The 20,000-nt window shown below is 43.0% G+C and overlaps 1 protein-coding gene and 2 long non-coding RNA genes across 7 annotated transcripts in view; 1 reads left to right on the top strand and 2 right to left on the bottom strand.

Annotated features, from left to right (window-relative positions):
• The window catches only part of LOC134441801 (uncharacterized), a 137,607-nt gene extending 131,683 nt beyond the window's left edge, over positions 1–5,924 (bottom strand). The window contains exon 1 of the long non-coding RNA XR_010033205.1: positions 5,879–5,924. This is a non-coding gene — a long non-coding RNA (uncharacterized LOC134441801). The remainder of the gene's footprint in view (positions 1–5,878) is intronic.
• The window catches only part of grid1a (glutamate receptor, ionotropic, delta 1a), a 655,667-nt gene that overhangs the window by 267,113 nt on the left and 368,554 nt on the right, over positions 1–20,000 (top strand). The gene's annotated exons all lie outside the window — the stretch shown is intronic.
• On the bottom strand, positions 6,347–12,019 carry LOC134441799 (uncharacterized). Its single transcript, XR_010033203.1, has 3 exons — positions 11,923–12,019; positions 10,516–10,595; positions 6,347–6,505 (listed from the first exon to the last, which is right to left on the bottom strand). It is a non-coding gene; the product is annotated as an uncharacterized LOC134441799 (long non-coding RNA).

Genomic DNA, 20,000 nt, shown 5'->3' with positions numbered 1-20,000 from the left:
GACACTGAACCATCCACTCCGGCCCACCAAAAGATGCAGACAGTACACAAACAAGATCCTCAAAATATATGGGCTTACACTAAAGTAAAACAAATGTGATGCACACCACGAGACACAAAAAAATAATATTAATCGTTTTCATGTTAATTAAAAATAATTGGGTTTGCAACATTCAATTTATGGTCGGAAATAGAATTTGGAGTCTAAGTGTTCTGCATCATCAGGGCGGGATTAGTGCATTGAGCTTTATTACGAGTTGCCTCTCTATGGAATATTACCATGTTATCTGTGGAGCATTGTGCTTGATTGTGAATGCCTTTCTATGGAGTATTACATGTTATCTGTGGAGGATTGAGCTTGATTGCGAGTTGCCTTTCTGTGGAGTATTTCCATGTTATCTGTGGAGGATTGCATTTCTCCTCCGTAATTAGCCGAGACGTCATGATGATTATTCATGGAGCCGCCAGACGCCGGCTTGTGCTGCTGGTGTCTGTTTAGATCAGGGGTGTCAAACTCATTTTGGTCCGGGCAAAGGTGTAGGTTTGGCTCGAAAAGTGGTGGGGACATTTCAATCGCAAATGGTCCAGATAAGCTGTTTTTGCATTATATTTGTGAAAGAATGGTAGGGACAAGCTAGGTTTATCTGGAAAGTGGTATGGACATGTCCCCACCGCCCCCCCCTAAAATTACGCCCATGGGTCCGGGGGCCGCATACAACCCATGTGGACCTCAAGCGGGCCGCATTAGTAACATCATCGCAAAAAAAACGTAAAAAACGATTAGTGTTCAGTACTATCACGTTTTAAATGTGTTGAATATGTAGAAAGCAATGCAATACTGATAATCCTATGCAACATTTCCTTGACTTCATTCATTCATTGCCAACCGTCAACCGTCAACCGTCAACCACTGCCATTCATGCCTTGACTAAATGCATGTCTGCCATTACAGATTGGATGAACAGTAACTTCCTAAAATTAAATGAAGATAAAACTGAAGTGTTGCTCATTGGGCCTAAGAAAAAACGTGCAAAACTCCACTCAAGCCTAGGTGACCTAAGCATACACATTAAAGATAAGGTTACTAGCCTAGGTGTGGTCATAGACTCGGATTTGAGCTTTGAGCCTCACATAAACAAGATAACAAAATCTGCTTTTTTCCATCTTAGAAATGTCAACAAAGTGCGCGGCTTGGCCCCCCGACAAGACGCTGAGAAACTTATTCATGCCTTTGTCACCAGTAGGATAGACTACTGCAATGCTCTCTTCTCTGGTCTCCCAAAAAAATTAATTGACAAATTGCAACTCATTCAAAATTCTGCGGCAAGAATCCTAACAAGAACCAGAATGAGAGAGCACATCTCTCCTGTCTTGGCAGACCTGCACTGGTTACCTGTCTCATACAGAATCGACTTTAAGATTCTGCTCACAGTATTTAAAGCATTAAATGGACTTGCCCCTAGCTATATCTCAGACATGCTCTCTTTTTATGCCCCTGCTCGAGCTCTCAGGTCCACTGATGCCAAGCTGCTAAGGACCCCCACCCCCCCGCAGAAGAAGACCGGCGACGCCGCGCTTGCCTGCTATGCGCCCAAGAGATGGAACGCCCTCCCCATCGAGATCCGATCAGCCACCTCCGTCGACTCCTTTAAGAAGCAGCTGAAGACCCACCTCTTCATCCTTGCCAACTCCTAGCTGCCAAGGCGTCATAGTGTCCCAGCCGCCGCAGCGCCCTTACTACTCGCAATCCAGCCCTGGCAGGGGGCTCCCCTAGGTGGCCGCTGGTCTCTGCCTGAGGTTTCTTCCTGACTACAGGGGGTCTTTTTTCTCAGACCTCACTGAGCTTTTTTTTTTCCCCTCACAAACTATGAATCAAGCGAAAGGGAGTTTTTCCTCACCCCTGATGCCACCAGGGGCCGCACCTGAGCGCCCAATCTCTGTGTGACTATCTATAACTTATGATAGGCCCAGCCACTATGGACCTTACACATCTAAGAATCCTGGTCCTAACCTACGTTGACCTTATGACTCTACATTCTCTGTCTATCTCTTCTTCCTCTGCCTTCCTGCTTTTTCTGCCTCTCCTCTATACCTCTCCTTTTAAATCTATCTCTAACAATGTTTTTTCCCATTTGTTAAGCACTTTGAGTTACATGCCTTGTATGACACAGTGCTATACAAATACAATTATTATTATTATTATTATTATAATGAATTAAATATGGGACCGTCAAAGGTGTAGGTTTGGCTTTGAAAGTGGTGGGGACATTACTATGGCAAATTGTCCAGGTTAGCTATTTTTGCATTATGTTTGTCAAAAAGTGGTGGGGATAAGCTAGGTTCATCTCAAAGGTGCTATGGACATGTCCCCACCATCCACACCTAATATTACACCCATGGGGACCGTTCATTTTGGCAGGGGGTCAAAATTTTGTATTTCTTAGATGTAATTTCCTGCATTTTCACGCAGTCCAACGTCCCGTTTCCAGTTTCAGCTTAATAGGAACCAATACAAATCCAATTTTATTTATTATTTAATTACAACCAATACCAATACAATACGAATAAGAAGTATTAACATTTTATCTCTATATATGAGGTCTATAATATATGATCTTTATCAAATGCCTGTTACAGTACAAATTCACCATTTATAATAGAAGTGTGATGTGCACTTTACTTCATATATACAGTTTAACAGAGGGACCATTGGGTTAATGTCATGCAGGTCTCGATTTTGTCCCGATTGTCGTAATTGCGCATTTCGGTTATTTCATTGAGAAAAAAAAAAAAAGTAAAAAAAAAATATATTATTATTATTTATTTTTATTTTTTTTACACCCGGGCCGGATGGAACCCTCTGGCGGGCCGGATGCGGCCCGCGGGCCGTACGTTTGACACCCCTGGTTTAGATGCAGCCAGGGTGTCTACAGGTTTGACCAAGTCAAAATTAAGACATTTTAAGACTTTTCAATACCATTTTCCAAATAAAATTAAGACCAACTCGCGGCGTTTAACTTACAGGTTTTAGCAAGTCAAAATTAAGACATTTTAAGACTTTTCAATACCATTTTCCAAATGAAATTAGGACCAACTCGCAAGATCATACACGGGTTCAAATGAAGCACAAAAACCAATTGGTTATTTACATTAATGTAGCCGTTTGAAAACACAAAACTATACACAATGAAACTTTACACTAAATAAAATTCAATAATGCGTTCTAAATTACACTACATGGCTACAACTCCCGATTTCCGTCGCAAAGTTCATCACATGGCTGACATAATTATTCCTCCCTAAATTAAGCTGCACAAATTTAAGACATTTGGGTTGAAAATTTAAGACAAAATATTTGGCGAAAACGAAATTTAAGTTTAACTTTTTAAGGACCCGCGGCCACCCTGGATGCAGCACTCCGTCTGTATTGAAGAGGTAATGAAGAGGTAATGGAGAGAAACAAAGGAACTAAGGAGGAGTGCACACTGTATTGGGGCCTCCTAAATTGAGATCGACTAAAAAAAACACATTATTATTATTATTATTATTATTATTATTCTCATTTAATTATGAGGGGGGGCCTTCTGACCAGCTATGCTTAGGGCCTCCAAAACCTTACTAGCAACCCTGTGAAAGTGTGATGGAGATAATTAAGAGAAACATAGGAACAAGGGAATGGGTACTGTGCAGAGGCGGTTCTTAATGTAAGCACTTGAAGCACAGCTTACCAATATAAAAGCGACAAACGCGACATCCGAATTTAAACCCTTCATCCTGTTGACGTGATTCAGCTGTCTGTGTTGTCTGCTACTGGCGGTTCTTATAAAACTGGTTAAACAGCGACACCACAGTGGCTATCGAGAAACACTGTTTAACAGCGATGGTGAAACACGTTACTACAGCAAATGAAGCACAAATTCTAAATGACTTGGAGTCAATGGCAGAGAATCTGTTTTTTAATTGGCTTTCCGCCGATGCCCCGCCACGTTTTGAAGCACATTTTGATTGTGCTCATACCAATAGCGCACCGGAAAATATGATTGACAGATGAGTTGATGAATCATAACTCGATCTGACACCTTACGTTTACATTGGATTCAGGAAGTAGAGCTCAGGCAGACGTGATGTTTACATTTTTTACTGAAGCCAGTTTTTATGATAATCTCGAAGACTGACAACACATTTGAACTGCAATCAAAGTTTTCAAGAAACGTTTGTGTTTTGGATGTGGACAAATCATGGAGTAGAACTTTGGGACATATCAAGAAGAAATGAATGAATAATATGCAGATAACATGAACCACACACCGTCAGTTAGTTGAAGAGAATAGCTAAACGGCAGCACAATATGCTTTTCTTGATTAGCTATGATATCACATGGATTACAAACGGGAACGTGGATAATAATTTCGAAAACGTGTGGATTAAGTGAAAGTTTGGGATTTCTGCGGTCAAGACAGCATTTTAAGGTAAGGTTATATTTGTCCGCTGTAACATGTTTGGTTGTTGATGAAGCTTGCGGCTTAGGAACGGGTTCATTCGCTCATCCATACATGGGTTCACTTCACAATTGTTCAGAAGGGCTGGTGTCTCTTTCCCGTAACCTGTTTGAAGTTAACGGCAGGCCTTTTTAGCAGCTCTCGTGTAGGCTACAGTGTAGGCTACAGTGAGTGTACCCTGGTCGCAACGGCATGCTGGTGGCCACTCTTGACTTCATTTCTATTAGTTCTACATAGTAAGAATAAGAACCCTTTCTGGAATGATGACCGTCAGTGATGTGTTTTTCTGTTCAATGCATTGCTATAAGATGCAACGCGTATTTGGATTGTATTTTCAAGTCGTGGAGTGAAGGATGTCAAATGCAACGTGGTAGAATGACTTAGTAGCCTAGGGAGCTGTCTGAAGAGGTCAAAATTCACAATTTAGGAGCGTTTTTATTTTTAAAAAATCTCATCTGGGGGAGACCCCACTAGTTTGGCTTGGTTACAGAATTTGTGCTTACCAACATCATACCCCCCAAAACCGCCACTGGTACTGTGTGATTACCAGTGAGTTTGATAAATTAAAGCAGACTTTGGTCCACAGTCAGTGAGAAAGATAGATTCCAGTAGAAACTAAAAATGCGCTCAGAGAGTGCAGACCTCCGCCAAGGAAGCTGTTTGATAGAACATTTGACTTTGTTACACCCTATTTTTATTTCAAGTCTTTCTGCCTTCTTTTTGTGGAAATAGAAAATAGGGGCGTCACTAGGGGCGTCTAGATTTCTAGGCTACCAATGGTGAAGAATCTTTTTTAAAAATCCAGGATCCGGTTCGTGATCCGGATTACCATCAGAATTAAATCACTTGTTCCTCGGGTCATTTCCAACAATGTTTAGTCCAAATCCGTTCATTAATTTTGAGTGGTCCTACTGACACACAGACAGACAAACAGACAGACAAGCAAACAGAAGGAAAACCAACATGACCGAAAACATACGTAACCTCCTTGTTGAAGGTAATGACAACACTGTAGCCTATGCATATTTACTAACTTCAATGATTTGTTTGTTTGTATTTTATCTGGCTGCTGGGCCATTCAGTGCGCACATGCTTCACCGGCCTTAGTTGGATCTGCACCAGGCAGTAATGCCCTGGAGGATTCCTCTAGTGCTGTACGATATTCTACACACACACACACATACACAAACGCACTCACATACAGTATGCACACACAAGCTCGCACGCACGTTCGCACGTATGCACACACACACACACACACACACATGCACACACTCGCTCGCACGTATGCACACACACACACACACATAAACTAGTAAACTAGTATTGGAGAAGTTCCCACTTTACATGTATACATGGGTTCTAAATTTTATTCATAACCTGACTGTGCGAACCTAGCTGCGCACAACTCAACCTCTGATTGTTGGAAACCGCTGTCGGTCAAAAAATTAGCTCACGTGGTTGGCTGCCAGTGTCTTGCCCCTCCTCATAACATCGTGTTGATAAACACTGAGAACCCATGTATAAAAAATGCTATTTCCCCAGTCATTATGAATACTTAGAATTTGATGGTAGTGGTAAGTATTCCTGAAAAGGCAAAATTTGTGAATTGACTGTAAATTGAATTCTGGAAATAAACTACTAAAAATATTACACAGTGCACCTTTAAGCATTCCTTACCTACAGTATGGCCACCACTTATTAATACAGAGATCTTTAATAACGCCTCTCATCCTACCAATAGCCATAAAATGCCACATAATTAGAATATCATGATTATGTTAAACCTGACATTCCTAATGTGCGTTTTAGAGACTTCATAGAAACAATCTGTGAATTAGTACCTGCATGCTCTTCTGGCAGGGCATCACTCCTTGCGTTAAAATAGGTTCTGTGTAGAGGTGAGGGCTGCTTCACTAAACCAAGAAGCTTGGGAAGCACTGTTGAGAAGTTCTCCCTGGTAGACCGGCATTGGGGCAGGGTGAGTGAATCCACCTCATCGTGCAACTAATTAAGAAAGCACATGAACACAAGAATGTGTGACGACAAAGCAGTATGCCAAAGGAAATCAAACACAAATAAAACGAATGAGTCCTATAATGGGTTGGAGGCAGATAAGACCGAAATTAACATTTTTGATGGACAGCATTATAACCTATGATCCATTAAGTTAAGACAACCGACTTTGACTTACTACCTCAGGCGTTGTCAGTAATTAATTACATTAAGAATGGGGCCATACAGATACAGGTGTCAAGTTTATGAATACATTTTCCATAGTAACTGAAATGATAAAATAATCCCGGAGGGAATTTAAGTGTCCAGTGGCATATAATATGACAGATTAAATAGTAGTAAATCCATCATTTGCATTGACGTCACAATATTACGTAATCGATTTTGCTGGACGGCAGAAGTACACATTCGTACATAGGAATTATATGCAGACGAAGACAACTTTGACCATAAAATACCAAAGAAACACGTAGTTCTTGTATTTTTTTAAACGGGATATGTACCTGGCGTTATCAGGCTAGGTTGGCCACGGTGGATGTGTTCAAATCATAGATTTATTCAAATGTATTCTGCTCCACTAGATGGCATAACGGGAACGGGCGGTACGAGAAACTGGGAGAAGAAGAGAAAGTTGTTGCTTGCTTCCAGCCATGAACTTACTCTGCCTGCGATATATTTTTTTTTATCCCGTGTTTATTTTCTTCAGTAAAGTTGTGAACTTAAACCAAACCTCTGCATTGGCAAAATAAGCACATTTATGCACCGTTTCTTCATTGGTGGCTGGGCACCGCGGCTGCATCCTCTTCTTCGTGGCATGGCACAGGTAAGATAATGCTGCTAACCTAACTTACTAGGCTACAAGACGCACGGTACATTTTGTGTCAGGCATTTCGCAAAGTGGTGTTTTGAATAGCATATCTTTTCATCTCAGATGTATCTTGTAGGTTAACTTGAATTCTCTCGCTTCGTTTCATCCAAGTGGATTTCATTGTTGTTTTCAGCCACGTCTGCACAATGTAGGCTATTGTGAAATATAATTATATATCTTATCTTCTGTTTACATGTCCAATATGTTCATTTGTACTGTATTATTATTGACCACTTATGTTACCAGTCCATCACTGCTACCTGTCCTGTCTTGCACTTTCTGTCTGTCTGTAATTGTCAGTCCTATGTCCTGGCATGGTAGAGAGAAAACGTCGTTTCCCTTGTATGACCATAAATAAAGTGACAATAAAAGCTGACTTGACATACTTCAATGTTTCAAATCGGTGTTGCATTACATTGCACATGTAGAAACACATAGGACAGAATGTCGGTTACATACTTTGATTGAATAATTTTGATTTCATTTGATTAAATAAATCATTTGAAAAGATGACCTTCACAAGAGAAAGAAAAGCACAACAAACCTGTTATTTATCTTTTATTGTTTTTATTGTTTAGTAATTGCAGGTTCATCAGTCAGGTGGTCAGCACCCAAACTAAAACCATGAGTCATGGTGGCCAGGATGACGTCCAAGAATTGCATCCCAGCAGCACAGGTAAATACATGACTAGTAAGTTGGGATGAGTGTTATTTTCTGACATTATACATCACATTTTAATTCAGACAATATTGCCAAGGGAGTTAATTATTCAGTACTGTACCAGTACATTACAATGCATGGCTAGATTCATTTAAATAGCATGTTTGTCTTTTCTTTTTTTCTAATTAGATGGGGGAGCCAACATGAAGAGGTGTCCAGAGAGGCTTCTTCCTCTTTGGCTTTGCAGCAGCACCAGGACCTCACCATCAGTGATGCTGTTCCCCTCATCCATCGGGCCTACCCTTACATTCCTCCCCTGATGCACTGATCACCTGTACCAGCCCAACTGGGAAACTCCAACTCCCATTGACATTGTGACACAGCACACAAGTGTTCACTGCACGAAATTGCATTTATGCTTCACCCGTGCACGGGGGCAGCCCCCAATGGCGCCCCAAGGGAGCAGTGTGGCGGTACCATGCTCAGGGTATCTCAGTCATGGAGGAGGATGGGGGAGAGTACTGATTACTTAACTTCCCCCACCAACCTGGTGGGTCGGGAGTCGAACCGGAAACCTTTGGGATACAAGTCTGACGCTCCAACCACTTACCCATGACCGCCTGTCAATATTCAGTCTAGTCTAACTAATTATATTGTCTCCACTAAATGTATATCTCAGGTGACATGGGTATACTGGTATGGGGATAGTGCTGTATGTAAATAATATTAACCCATTTCAGCCGGCACCAAAATGCCAGCTAATTGCCTATGCCCCTTTTAAGAAAGGTGTCCTCATCCTATAAAAAACCCCAAATAACTAAATAAGTCTCTGAAGCACATACAGACATGATATGAGTTTTAAAAGCTAAGACTATCCTCTTGCATTAGAACATGTTAATTCAGCTCTAACATACCCACATTTTTAATCTAAAAAAATCTAATATGTCATGCCTAAATGCTGTGTCGCTCCAGGCACCTAGGTCAATACAACGAGTACACAGCATCCAGCATCAATGGGTTGACTATTACAGGCCTAGTTCAGATAACCATTTATTAATATAAATAAGTACTTGCATGTCTATTGTACATGTCCACCCCACAATAGATATCCCCTCCCATCACCTACAAAACCTTGAAATGTATTTGTACTTTGTGTCTAAAAATAAAGTATTTGAGCCATTGAATGAACTGATTACTACATTGAGTTGGTGTGATTAAAAGGTTGAAATCGGCTAAACTTGACTTGGTGTGCTGGACCTCTGGCTCTTCCATACATCCAATGTGTCATGACATCAGATCATCGCTCTTCTCATCTGGAGAAACAGAAAGATAACACTTAGCTGACACTTATCCAAAGCAACTTCGTTACTCACAGTGAATTGTTAACTGTCCCTGCAGCATGGGGCTTGGTGCCTAGCTCATAGGCCTACTTCAGCCTGGATGGGAGGTGAAGGGAGAGGTGTAGGATGGGATTTGAACCTGCAACCCTCCAATCGTAATACCACTTCCCAAACCATTAAGCCTCTGATGTGTGTGACTGATTTCAGAGGGCAGACAATTTGGATGACAACACAACAAAGTGGTGGACTTCATATTATTGACAACAACATCGACACTGGTGGGCCTATGCATGTCATTAGGCTATAAATAGGCCAGCATGGATAAGGTGATTGGCATTTCATGACAGCATCATGCTGGAGAGTAGGCCTACTACTTGGGAAATCAGCGCTAGAGATGTAGGCCTACACATGGTTTATTTTTACATTTGAACCTTAACAGTATGAACGTCATAGCCTTGCTATTTCACCAAGAGCTTTATGAATTCCGTGTTTATGTTACAGCCTGCAATATCTTAGCGTCCATCATAGCGTAATGATGCTGATAATTAACGTTAATCATGGAAAGCATCTTACATTGACCTAACAGAAAAAGCCACTGAAATTGCACATTAGACTTAAATTAACTAGCGTTCACGAATTAAGAGACAAATGATGATACAAAGGATGGCAAATGAGAAACTTACCGTGGTGCTCATCCAGCTACTTGAGTAGGCTAGTTTGATGGTTTTCCAGTTGGTTGCCGCGATTCACCTCAGCTTTCTCGTTTTATTTTGAGATCCAGTGAAAAGTCACGCCTGGGTTGTAACCCTATCTGTTTTTGTAACAAACAGCACAATGGGTGTTCACGGTGTTTAGTTTATCGGCGATCTAAGTTACGTTATGAGTTACTAAACGTTGCGAGTCCCATAGGAATCCATTCATTAATGCGGCACTCTTGCCGTCCAGTAGCCGTCCACTAGAACGTTTGACGTCACATGCAAATCATGGATAGTATGACAGATTAAACATAGCCCACATAAGCATACAATCAGACATTAGACAGGTTAAATATCTATCAATCATCTGCATACAACCATCATTATCTGGAGAGAAAATAAACCCTGGGCATGAATTGAAAAACAGCAATACTTACTTGATCTGCTTCATCATCTCTTGTGCGCTTTGGAAACAAGATGGTGTCACCTCAATCACACGACACAAGAGGTACATCGCCTACAAACCAGAATTGGGGAAGGAAAACACTGATGAATGAACAATGAGACTTTAACTCAGTCCTACACAAGAACACTTCCATTAATAGGTGGCTGCATTAAATGAGTTAAGGAAGACAGACTCTTTAACATCCACAAACCTCTCAGAAGTTTACATGAAATGTATAGTGACTGCTTTCATACAATGCTTTTATTTGGCTTTTATTTAGATGGAAAAGCTGAGGCATTCCATAAATTCCAGACCTGCAAACTCGTCAAAGGAAAAAAGGTGACAGTCTCCAGCGGACAGCGCAGTTAGCCTATCCAAAATGCATTGCTGACTGACGGCAATATCTTGTTCTACACTGCGCTGTCTTGCCAAATCACCGTTAATTTTCTGCACCCAGTTTTCCGTTGGGCTGTCGAAACCGAAGGCACCCAAGCTGACTGACAAGTTGCGTTGCAACTCCCCCCCTGCGCTGTCCATTCAGCACCACGTTACCAAACACCCGATACGCTTTATATAAAGTCAGAACATTATTTTGGCAACGACGACTCACATTTTTTAGCCGCAATGCACATTAACAGACTCAATGTTTGTGGTGCCCGTGGTGGCACAAAAAACGCACACTTTTCTTTCACGAAAGTAAAAAAGGAATTCCTCCACCCCTTTCCTCCTTCCAGTAAGTCTAACACAGTCCACCCTCCTAACATCTGTGTCAAATAACGTTGCCGTTAGGCCAGAGATTTTTTCACGTAACAAACCAGTGTCACACAGTTCTTCCCAACACATATATCATTTGTGTCACCTAACTCAAACACCATTACCACATTAAAATGCCATTTCCCTCTTACCTCCATAGACGGCCGTCTTGCGAGTTATCACTTGGCGGCAAAGTAGAACTACTATCTAGATTAGTTATTACGGTTAGCTAATTATTCTGTTATTAACCTAGCCTGTTAAACCTAGCCTGTTGGATTTCAAAAGTAGACGTTAGCTAGTCAGTGAGGGGTAGTTCTAGAACTATCCAAATACAAATCGATGAAACGTTTGTGGGCCGGCTTGCAAACGATATAGCCAGATAAAAGTACTTGCTCACACAATATATCGTAAACGTATCTATATTTATGGCATTCAGTCATATTTATATAACATGATAAACACAGATAGTACAGACAATGGTGATAATTGCCAAGGTAACATGCTAACTTCACCTGACATGTTGGCATTGGCCAGGCTTGCTTGACGGCTGTAGCTAGAGCCCTTTAACTTACCTCTTTCAAGGTCTCCCCATCCAAAATGTATTAGGCTACTTCTAACAGGTGTATTTTAGAAAACATTTATTTACCAAACTTGACTCGGGAGTTCATCCTTCTTGTTGTGAAAACTTATGGTCCGTAGCACTGTTTCGCTGTCGGAGTGAAGTTCATCTGTCCGTCTGTCTAGTTGAACTTGAAAACGAAGAAGAATGTGATGTCGTTGGTTGCACGTGACAGTAGTCTGAGGTCAGTAGGAACTAGAAGCCGAGTAGCGACGCCAGAGATTTTAGGCCTAGAACTAAACTCAGAAGATAGATCTTTTATGTTCTTACCAAAAATTATTATTCCCTGGAGCAAATTATATGACCTGCAGTGTGTAAATAACTACATGTTTTTTTATATAGATTTTATTGTCAATAATGAAAACTAACCTTTCTTCTTTGGTGAAAGTAGCCTGTAATGACATCATACATCCCACAATGCAAAAGGAGTTACAGTAGCAATACCACATAAAGTTTTAATTGTGTTTTACTGTACATGTTTGTGGTAAGTCACTGTTGCAGTGTACAGTAGCAATACTGTGTTTTGTTTGAATGGTAATTTACCATTAACTTAAAATCATTAAAGGGGTATGCCACTATTTTGGGGCTTAAAAAGCTAAAATCGTTGGCCAGGGTTTATAAAGGTGGTAAAGTGTCTTATTTTTCATGTAAGCCATTGTCTTGCTTTAACACAAGTTAAAAGAGGGAGTATGTCGCTAGTGAAAGTCAATGGATCCGTGTAGCATGCATGCAGGTTTATTAACCAGTTATCATTTATCTACTGTAAGAATGCTGTAAACCCAGTTTACCCATCACCCACTCTGCCCAGGCTTTTACTGCCATCTTGCTCTTGGCATCATGTAATGTTTCATAACATACCCAGCAGTTTACCCAGTCACTTTGGCAAGCGCAGTCTCCCATCCCATGACAATAAACACACACACACACACACACACACACACACACACACACACACACACACACACACACACACACACACACACACACACACACACACACACACACACATCCCATCCCATCCCATGACAATAAGCACACACACACACACACACACACACACACACACACACACACACACACACACACACACACACACACATCCCATCCCATGACAACAAGTTCACATCTGTCTCCTGTCTCTGGAGAAACACTGCGGCTGTCAGCATGCATATGCACAAACATGCAGTCACACTCTCACGCTCTCACACATGCACGCACGCACACACTCACGCACACCACGCACGCACGCAAGCACACACACACACGAACGCACACACAAACACACACACAGCATAAATATAACAGCGTAAGCATAAACACCCATGATGACAGCTGGCTGGGTAAACAAACATTTAATCACGGCCTGGGCCTCATATTTCTTGTTATCATACAGCGCATGCACACACACACACACACACACGCATATATATGGTTCCCCCATTCCAACCACCACCACACATGTAAAACATGCCTGCATTATCGTCACCCCATTCTTGCTCCAGGTTTACAAGCTGACGCAGTAGGGAGCACTAACAAAACAGTGCTACCGACAGTATAATAGCATGTGTATACGCATCAGCACATGCTAACACAAATGTATGGTGTAGCATGTACAATACACAGCAATGCAAATGTATGGTGTAGCATGTACAATACACAGCAATGCAAATGTATGATAATATGTACAGTACATACACATCAGCACAAATGCGCTACCACAAATGTATGATGCAGCAGTGGTGGTTCTAATGGGTTTTCTATTAGTGGAACAGCATGAGGCGTGAGTCATCGCAGATATCAAATACAATCTCCCCACGGGGGTCACTCAGAGGTCAATCTCCCCACGGGGGTCACTCAGGGGTCAATCTCCCCACGGGGGTCAGGACTGGCAGCAAGTGGATCACAGACCAGGACAGGAGGTCATAACCTGCTGCTCAGAGAGAGATGGATGGATATGGAGGTAGAGAGAGAGAGATGCAGATGGAGATGGAGATGGAGGTTGAGAGATATTGCGAATGACAAAGAATGAGGGAGCAAGATAATGACAGTGAAAAATGAGGAGAGAGGGATGGAGACAAAAAGGAGGAGAGAGTCGACGAGGAGGGAGAAGAGGATGGAAGTGCAGAGAGAGATTGAGAGAGGGAGGGAGTTAGGGAGGGAGAGAGAGAGAGAAGAGAGAGAAGGTCACAACCTTCTACTCTGAGGGGTCAGATGCTAATGTCTAATGGAGGAAGGCCCAGCACGCACCCCAGAGAGAGAGACAGAGAAAGAGAGAGAGAAGAGATCTCATTGTTTTTTTATTCAATTGCATTCCATCTGTCTTCTTATCCAAGTAGAAACACATACAGTTCAGTTCAGTTCAGTTCATAGAAGCTTTATTAGCATGACAAAAAATACTCTCTCTCTATCTGTCTATCGTACACACACACACACACACACACACACACACACACACACACACACACACGTGTGTAATTTTGGTGTTCACGTTTGTGCGCTTGGCGAAACATCCCCTCCTCACCTCGCCAGGCATGGCAGCACAGCTCAGTGATAAAAACATCAAGGTGATGTGACCTTCAGCTAGAACTGACAGCCATTTAGTAGGGGACAGGATTAAAGCAGATGACACACACATGCACACGCACACGCACACGCACACGCACACGCACACGCACACACACACACACACATTCACACACACACACGCAAACACGCACACACACGCACACATGCACACACGCGCGCGCACACACACACACACACACACACACACACACAGACACACACACACACCGTTTGCTTCTTTAATTTCGACCTTCACATATGAAATATAAACACAAACACATACCTTGATGGAGTTTGATAGAGTAATGATAAGCACACACACATGCGCATGCCCGCACGCACACACACAACAAGCAGGAAGTGGGTGTACTTTTAGGTGTGAATGTTGGGGACATGTTCATACCACTTTTGAGATAAACCTATCTTGTCCTCATCACCTTTTCACAAATATAATGCAAAAACAGCATTTGCCATTAAAATGTCCCCACCATTTTCCAAGCCAAACCTACACCTTTGCAGACACACAAACACACAGAGAGAAAGTGACGCACAAAGGTGAAGAAAAGGAAAGAAAGATTTGAAGAGAAAGAAAGAGAAAGAGTGAGAGATGACACATCATCAATAAGCAACATTCTACAAAATGCAGCCTTCAATTTTCTCCATCTCAGCACGGCGTCTGAAAAGCCATTTGGACAATACAAGTGTGTGTCATACAGTACTACCTGCATTTGAATTTTGCCACTTTGAAATGTCAAAGAGACATAATATAAATGTGCCTCTGCAATTTTTTAAGGTTATAATGAAAAAAAGCATCAGCTTTTCAAGTCTTTTCCATTTCATTCTCAAGCATTCATCAGTTTGTCCATCTTGCTAAAACCACCTAGACAGGTCATCAGCTGGGAAAATTAGGCCTTTCGTCCTACCGCACTTTTCACTGTGGATTACTGACCTGAAGGCCTATTGGAAGAAATTAAAACATGGGGCCACGTCAATTTTTGCTCAGAATTCAATATGGCCGCCATTTTCCAAAATGACTTGTTTTCATGCATTATTACATTGTACTATATCTCCTTCCTCCCTTCCTTGCTTCACATTTTCATGGTTTTCCGCCTTCCTCTCTCTTTCTCTCTCCCCATGCTGCCCTCGCCCACCCCACCCCCTCTCTGCCCCCTCTCTCCTCCCCCTCTCCCCTCTCTCTCCACCCCCTCTCCCCATCTCCTTCCCCTCTCTCACTTTCATCTTTTCTCATCTCATCTCCTCTCCTCTTCATCTCTTAGCTCTCTTCTCATCTCTTCCTCTTCTTTCTTCTCTTCCCCCTCCCCTCCTCAATTCTCCCTTCCCTTTTTCTCTCTCTCCTGTCCTCCCTCTCTATTGTCCCCCCGGGGGGAGGTTTGTCTGCCACACTCCCGTGCTAATTTGCTATTAAGCCGCGCCATGTTAGACACATGTGCTCCCCGAAGCTAATAATCGCCATGGGAACCTGTCAGGAAGTAGCACTGCGCTAGGCGAGCCATTATGGCACACTCCCGTATCGATGAACAGTAAGTAACTTATACATCAAACACAGACCACGCACTGCAGTGCAGTGGAGAGCAGTGCAGCTCCGGAGAGTACAGAGCAGAGCACTGCATCTGAAATCCATCCAAGAGAAAAAAAAAGAACTCTTCACTATTACAAATCAATAAGGATGAAAATGGTTTAGACGGCGTAATCCCTGTGGACCACTGAGGCAAGATGATGACCACAGACCTCCACGGATGTCTGACTGAACGGTGCAGCAACCAGTAATGGGCAGCCATGGGTAAGCGGTTAGGGCGTCAGACTTGTAGCCCAAAGGTTGCCGGTTCAACTCCCGGATGGGTGGAGTAGCCTAATTAACCAGTGCTCTCCCCCATTCTCCTTCATGACTGAGGTACCCTGAGCATGGTACTGTCCTGCTGCACTGCTCCCTTTCGGGTGCCATTGGGGGCTGCCCCCTTGCACGGGTGTCCACTTGTGTGCTATGGAGTGCTGTGTTATTATGACAATGGGAATTGGAGTACACCAGTTGGGCTTTCACTTCAGTACTGATTCACCAGGTATGCTGCATCAGATGACCCTCTTGTGGTCAAAATCACACAGCTTGACGGCTAATACCTTCTGCAATCAGGCCCAGTGCAATTTGTCAAAGCAGGAGAAAGCTACACAGTATGTATAATGGACAAAGCTACACAGTATGTATAATGGACAAAGCTACACAGTATGGACAAAGCTACACAGTATGTATAATGGACAAAGCTACACAGTATGTAAAATGTATCATCAGCTGCATTTTGCTTTGAGACTGAAGAGATAAATGGAAGAGTGGGGGAGAAAATGAGAGAGAGAGAAAAGGTAGAGAAAGAGAGACAGAAGGAGAGAGAGCAGAGACAGGAAGAAGGAGAGGTAGAGCAACAGAGAGAGAGAGAGAGAGAGAGAGAGAGAGAGAGAGAGATGGTGAATTCACTTTGAATGCGTGTTATGACCAAAAGTCCATTAAGCGGACAGGGACATTACAAATGGCTCCTGCCACATGTGGAACATAGCTAAAAGGGCAAATACACACACACACACACACACACACACACACACACACACACACACACACACACACACACACACACGGAGGCACACGTGAACACACGTGCACACACACACACACACACACACACACACTGATCCCTCTCTCCTACACTCTTCCCTCTCTCCTACACTGATCCCTCTCTCCTACACTGATTCTTTCCTCTCTCCTACACTCATCCCTCTCTCCTACAATCATTCGTCCCTCTCTCCTACTCTGATTCTTCCCTCTCTCCTACCCTCTCTTCACTCTCTCCTATCCTTCCTCATCACTCTTACCCTCATCTCTCTCTCCTTCCCTTTGTCATCCCTCTTTCCAACACTCATCCTGACCTCTCTCCTCTCCTCATCCCTCTCCTACTCTCTCCTCTTCCCTCTCTCCTACTCTCTCCTCATCCCTCTCTCCTACGGTTTGTCATCCTTTGCTCATATTTTCCATCATCTCTCCATTTTCCCATCTCTCTCCGTTCTTGCTGACGTCAAATGAGCTTGGACACTATGTAATTTCATCAGGGCTCTCTCTTTCTCTAACTCTCTCCGTCTCTCTGTTTCTCTCTCTCGGTCTCCTCTTGTCTTCCCGTAGTAGATGGATGGTATCCGTCTGACCCTGTGAGCTAATGCCTAATACCACTCCGCCTCAGGCAGCGGCATAGCCCTAAGATGGATGCAGGGATCTGTGTGTGTGTGTGTGTGCGTGCGTGCGTGCGTGCATGTGTGTGTGTGTGTGCAGGGGCATTGCAACAAATGGTGGGCCCTTATGTACAGTCAGCTCCAATGGACCCTCCAGCCATATAGGCCTGTATATATATCTACATCAGGGGTGTCAAACATGCGGCCCGCGGGCCGCCTCCTACGGCCCGGGTGTAGAAACAAATTTTTGTGACTGCGAGCGTGTGCACACACACCGCCTATACCAAATTGTTACGTGGTCAAGTAAACTGATCGGTGAACCACAGCTGCACCCTTCTTCCCTGTATGCAAAGCAACTACAGCGGATAGCAATGGCTATCCTAGATGATAGCCGACACCCCTTGCATAGTGAGTTCCAGTACCTCCCCTCTGGACGGAGGCTGGTAGTTCCTGGTTGCAGAACCAATAGGTTCAAAAGCAGTTTTGTCCCAGCTGCAATTACTTTGCTAAACAAGATGTAAAATAAAAAAAATGTATTTGCAAAAAATGCTCTTTGCACTTTAGCTGCACCAGGACTGTGTTGTCACTTCTGCCATGGTCAAATGTCAAACATTTTTATTTATTTCCTTGTGAAGCCTACATGTGTTTTTTAGACTCCATGTTTATGTGTCATGTGTCTTGTGGTTCTGATGTAAGGACAGCCATCTTCTCTTTTATACTGCAAACCCAGTTTACCTTCGGGTACCAATAAAGTTGAACTGAACTGAACTGAACTGAACACACACAGACACACAGACACACATACACACACACACACACACACACACACACGCACGCACGCACGCACGCACGCACGCACGCGCACACACACACACACACACACGCACGCACGCACGCAAGCACGCACGCACACACACACACACACACACACACACACACACACACACACACACACACACACACTCCATTTTGAATTCACAGAGTTGTTTTCCACAGGGAAAAAATAATTAATAGTAATATTTCCATGAAACAAAAGGACTGCTGCCTCTGACCTTGCTTCTGGCAAAGCCACATAATAAATAATAGAGAAATAATATCAATAATGTGTGAGGACAGACCGGAAACCAGCCAGCCAGACAGGAAGGCTGCCAGTCAAAGAGTAATGTCGGACAGACAAACAAATAGACAGACAGAACAGTCGAAGAGTTAGACAGAGTAAAAGGATGTCTTACCTGTATTGAAGTCAGAGGGGTTGATGTGAACATGAAAGAGAAAAGAAAAAATACATTTAGGGTGGAATTAAGAAACTAATTTTCATTTAGTCATTTAGTTAGCAGTTGACCTTTAAATACAATATACTCCATGGTGACTTGTCATCTGTATTTTCAGCATCATACCAAACTTTCAGAAAGCCCTTGCAGCTAGACGTGTGAAGCACGTAAAGAGGAGAGATGGGGTTCAGACTTCAGATTGGCATTTGTTAAATTTGAGTGGTATATCCTGCTGCATTTTGCAGCTGACCAACAACTGATTGACCAGACTGTCAAGTTTTAGAATGAAGCCAGTCCTGTCCCATCAATTGGGCCCTGGAATGTGGCATGTTTACTATGACTTTGCTGGTATCTGGAGAGCTCAGAGCGAGAGCCTCTGCTGTTGAAGGCCATTGTGCACAGTGTGCTGACGCCTAACTTTCCAGATAGCAGACACATCTCTAGGCTGTGTGTTATCCTTAGCGATAGGTGTTTTTATGCTTCGTCACTACTGGAGACATGGAGACAACATCTTCTTTAACTAAGATCATGTGTAACCTGCTGACATGAGGAAGACGGTATAAAAACCGTTGCCACCATTTTGTCGGTCGATTTGCCTGTCATCCGCCAGAGATAGTATGCTGCCTAGTTAGTGAGACGCATTTGAAGAAAAAAGCATCTGTGTGTAAACCCAAGTACAGATTTTCTCTTCTTGCCTTGGCAGCACTTACAAACCAAGCTAAAAAAAACAAAACACACACAGAAGAAATGTTCAGGAGAGCAAGGTTCCTCTTGAGAAGCAAACTATTGTAGAGAAGAATAAATAAACAAATGAAAATAAGAAGTCCCTTCTCAGCATGCAGAGTGTTGGCCTGTGGGTGAGACTGAGAGCCACCTGCATGTAGCCTGGCACTGAGCCCAGTCACCTCCCCCTCCACCTGGGGAGAGGAGAGGAGAGAGTGCCACCACTGCTGGTACCATAGCAAGGTCAGTCATGCCTGGACATCTCAGCAAGGAAACCTGCCTGCCTGACTCCCTGCCTGCCTGCCTGCCTGCCTGCCT

Source organism: Engraulis encrasicolus, chromosome 24 (assembly GCF_034702125.1).
Source record: "Engraulis encrasicolus isolate BLACKSEA-1 chromosome 24, IST_EnEncr_1.0, whole genome shotgun sequence".
NCBI lineage: Eukaryota > Metazoa > Chordata > Actinopteri > Clupeiformes > Engraulidae > Engraulis > Engraulis encrasicolus.
The sequence above is the reverse complement of the archived record's forward strand: the minus strand, read 5'-3'. Positions and strand labels throughout refer to the sequence as shown.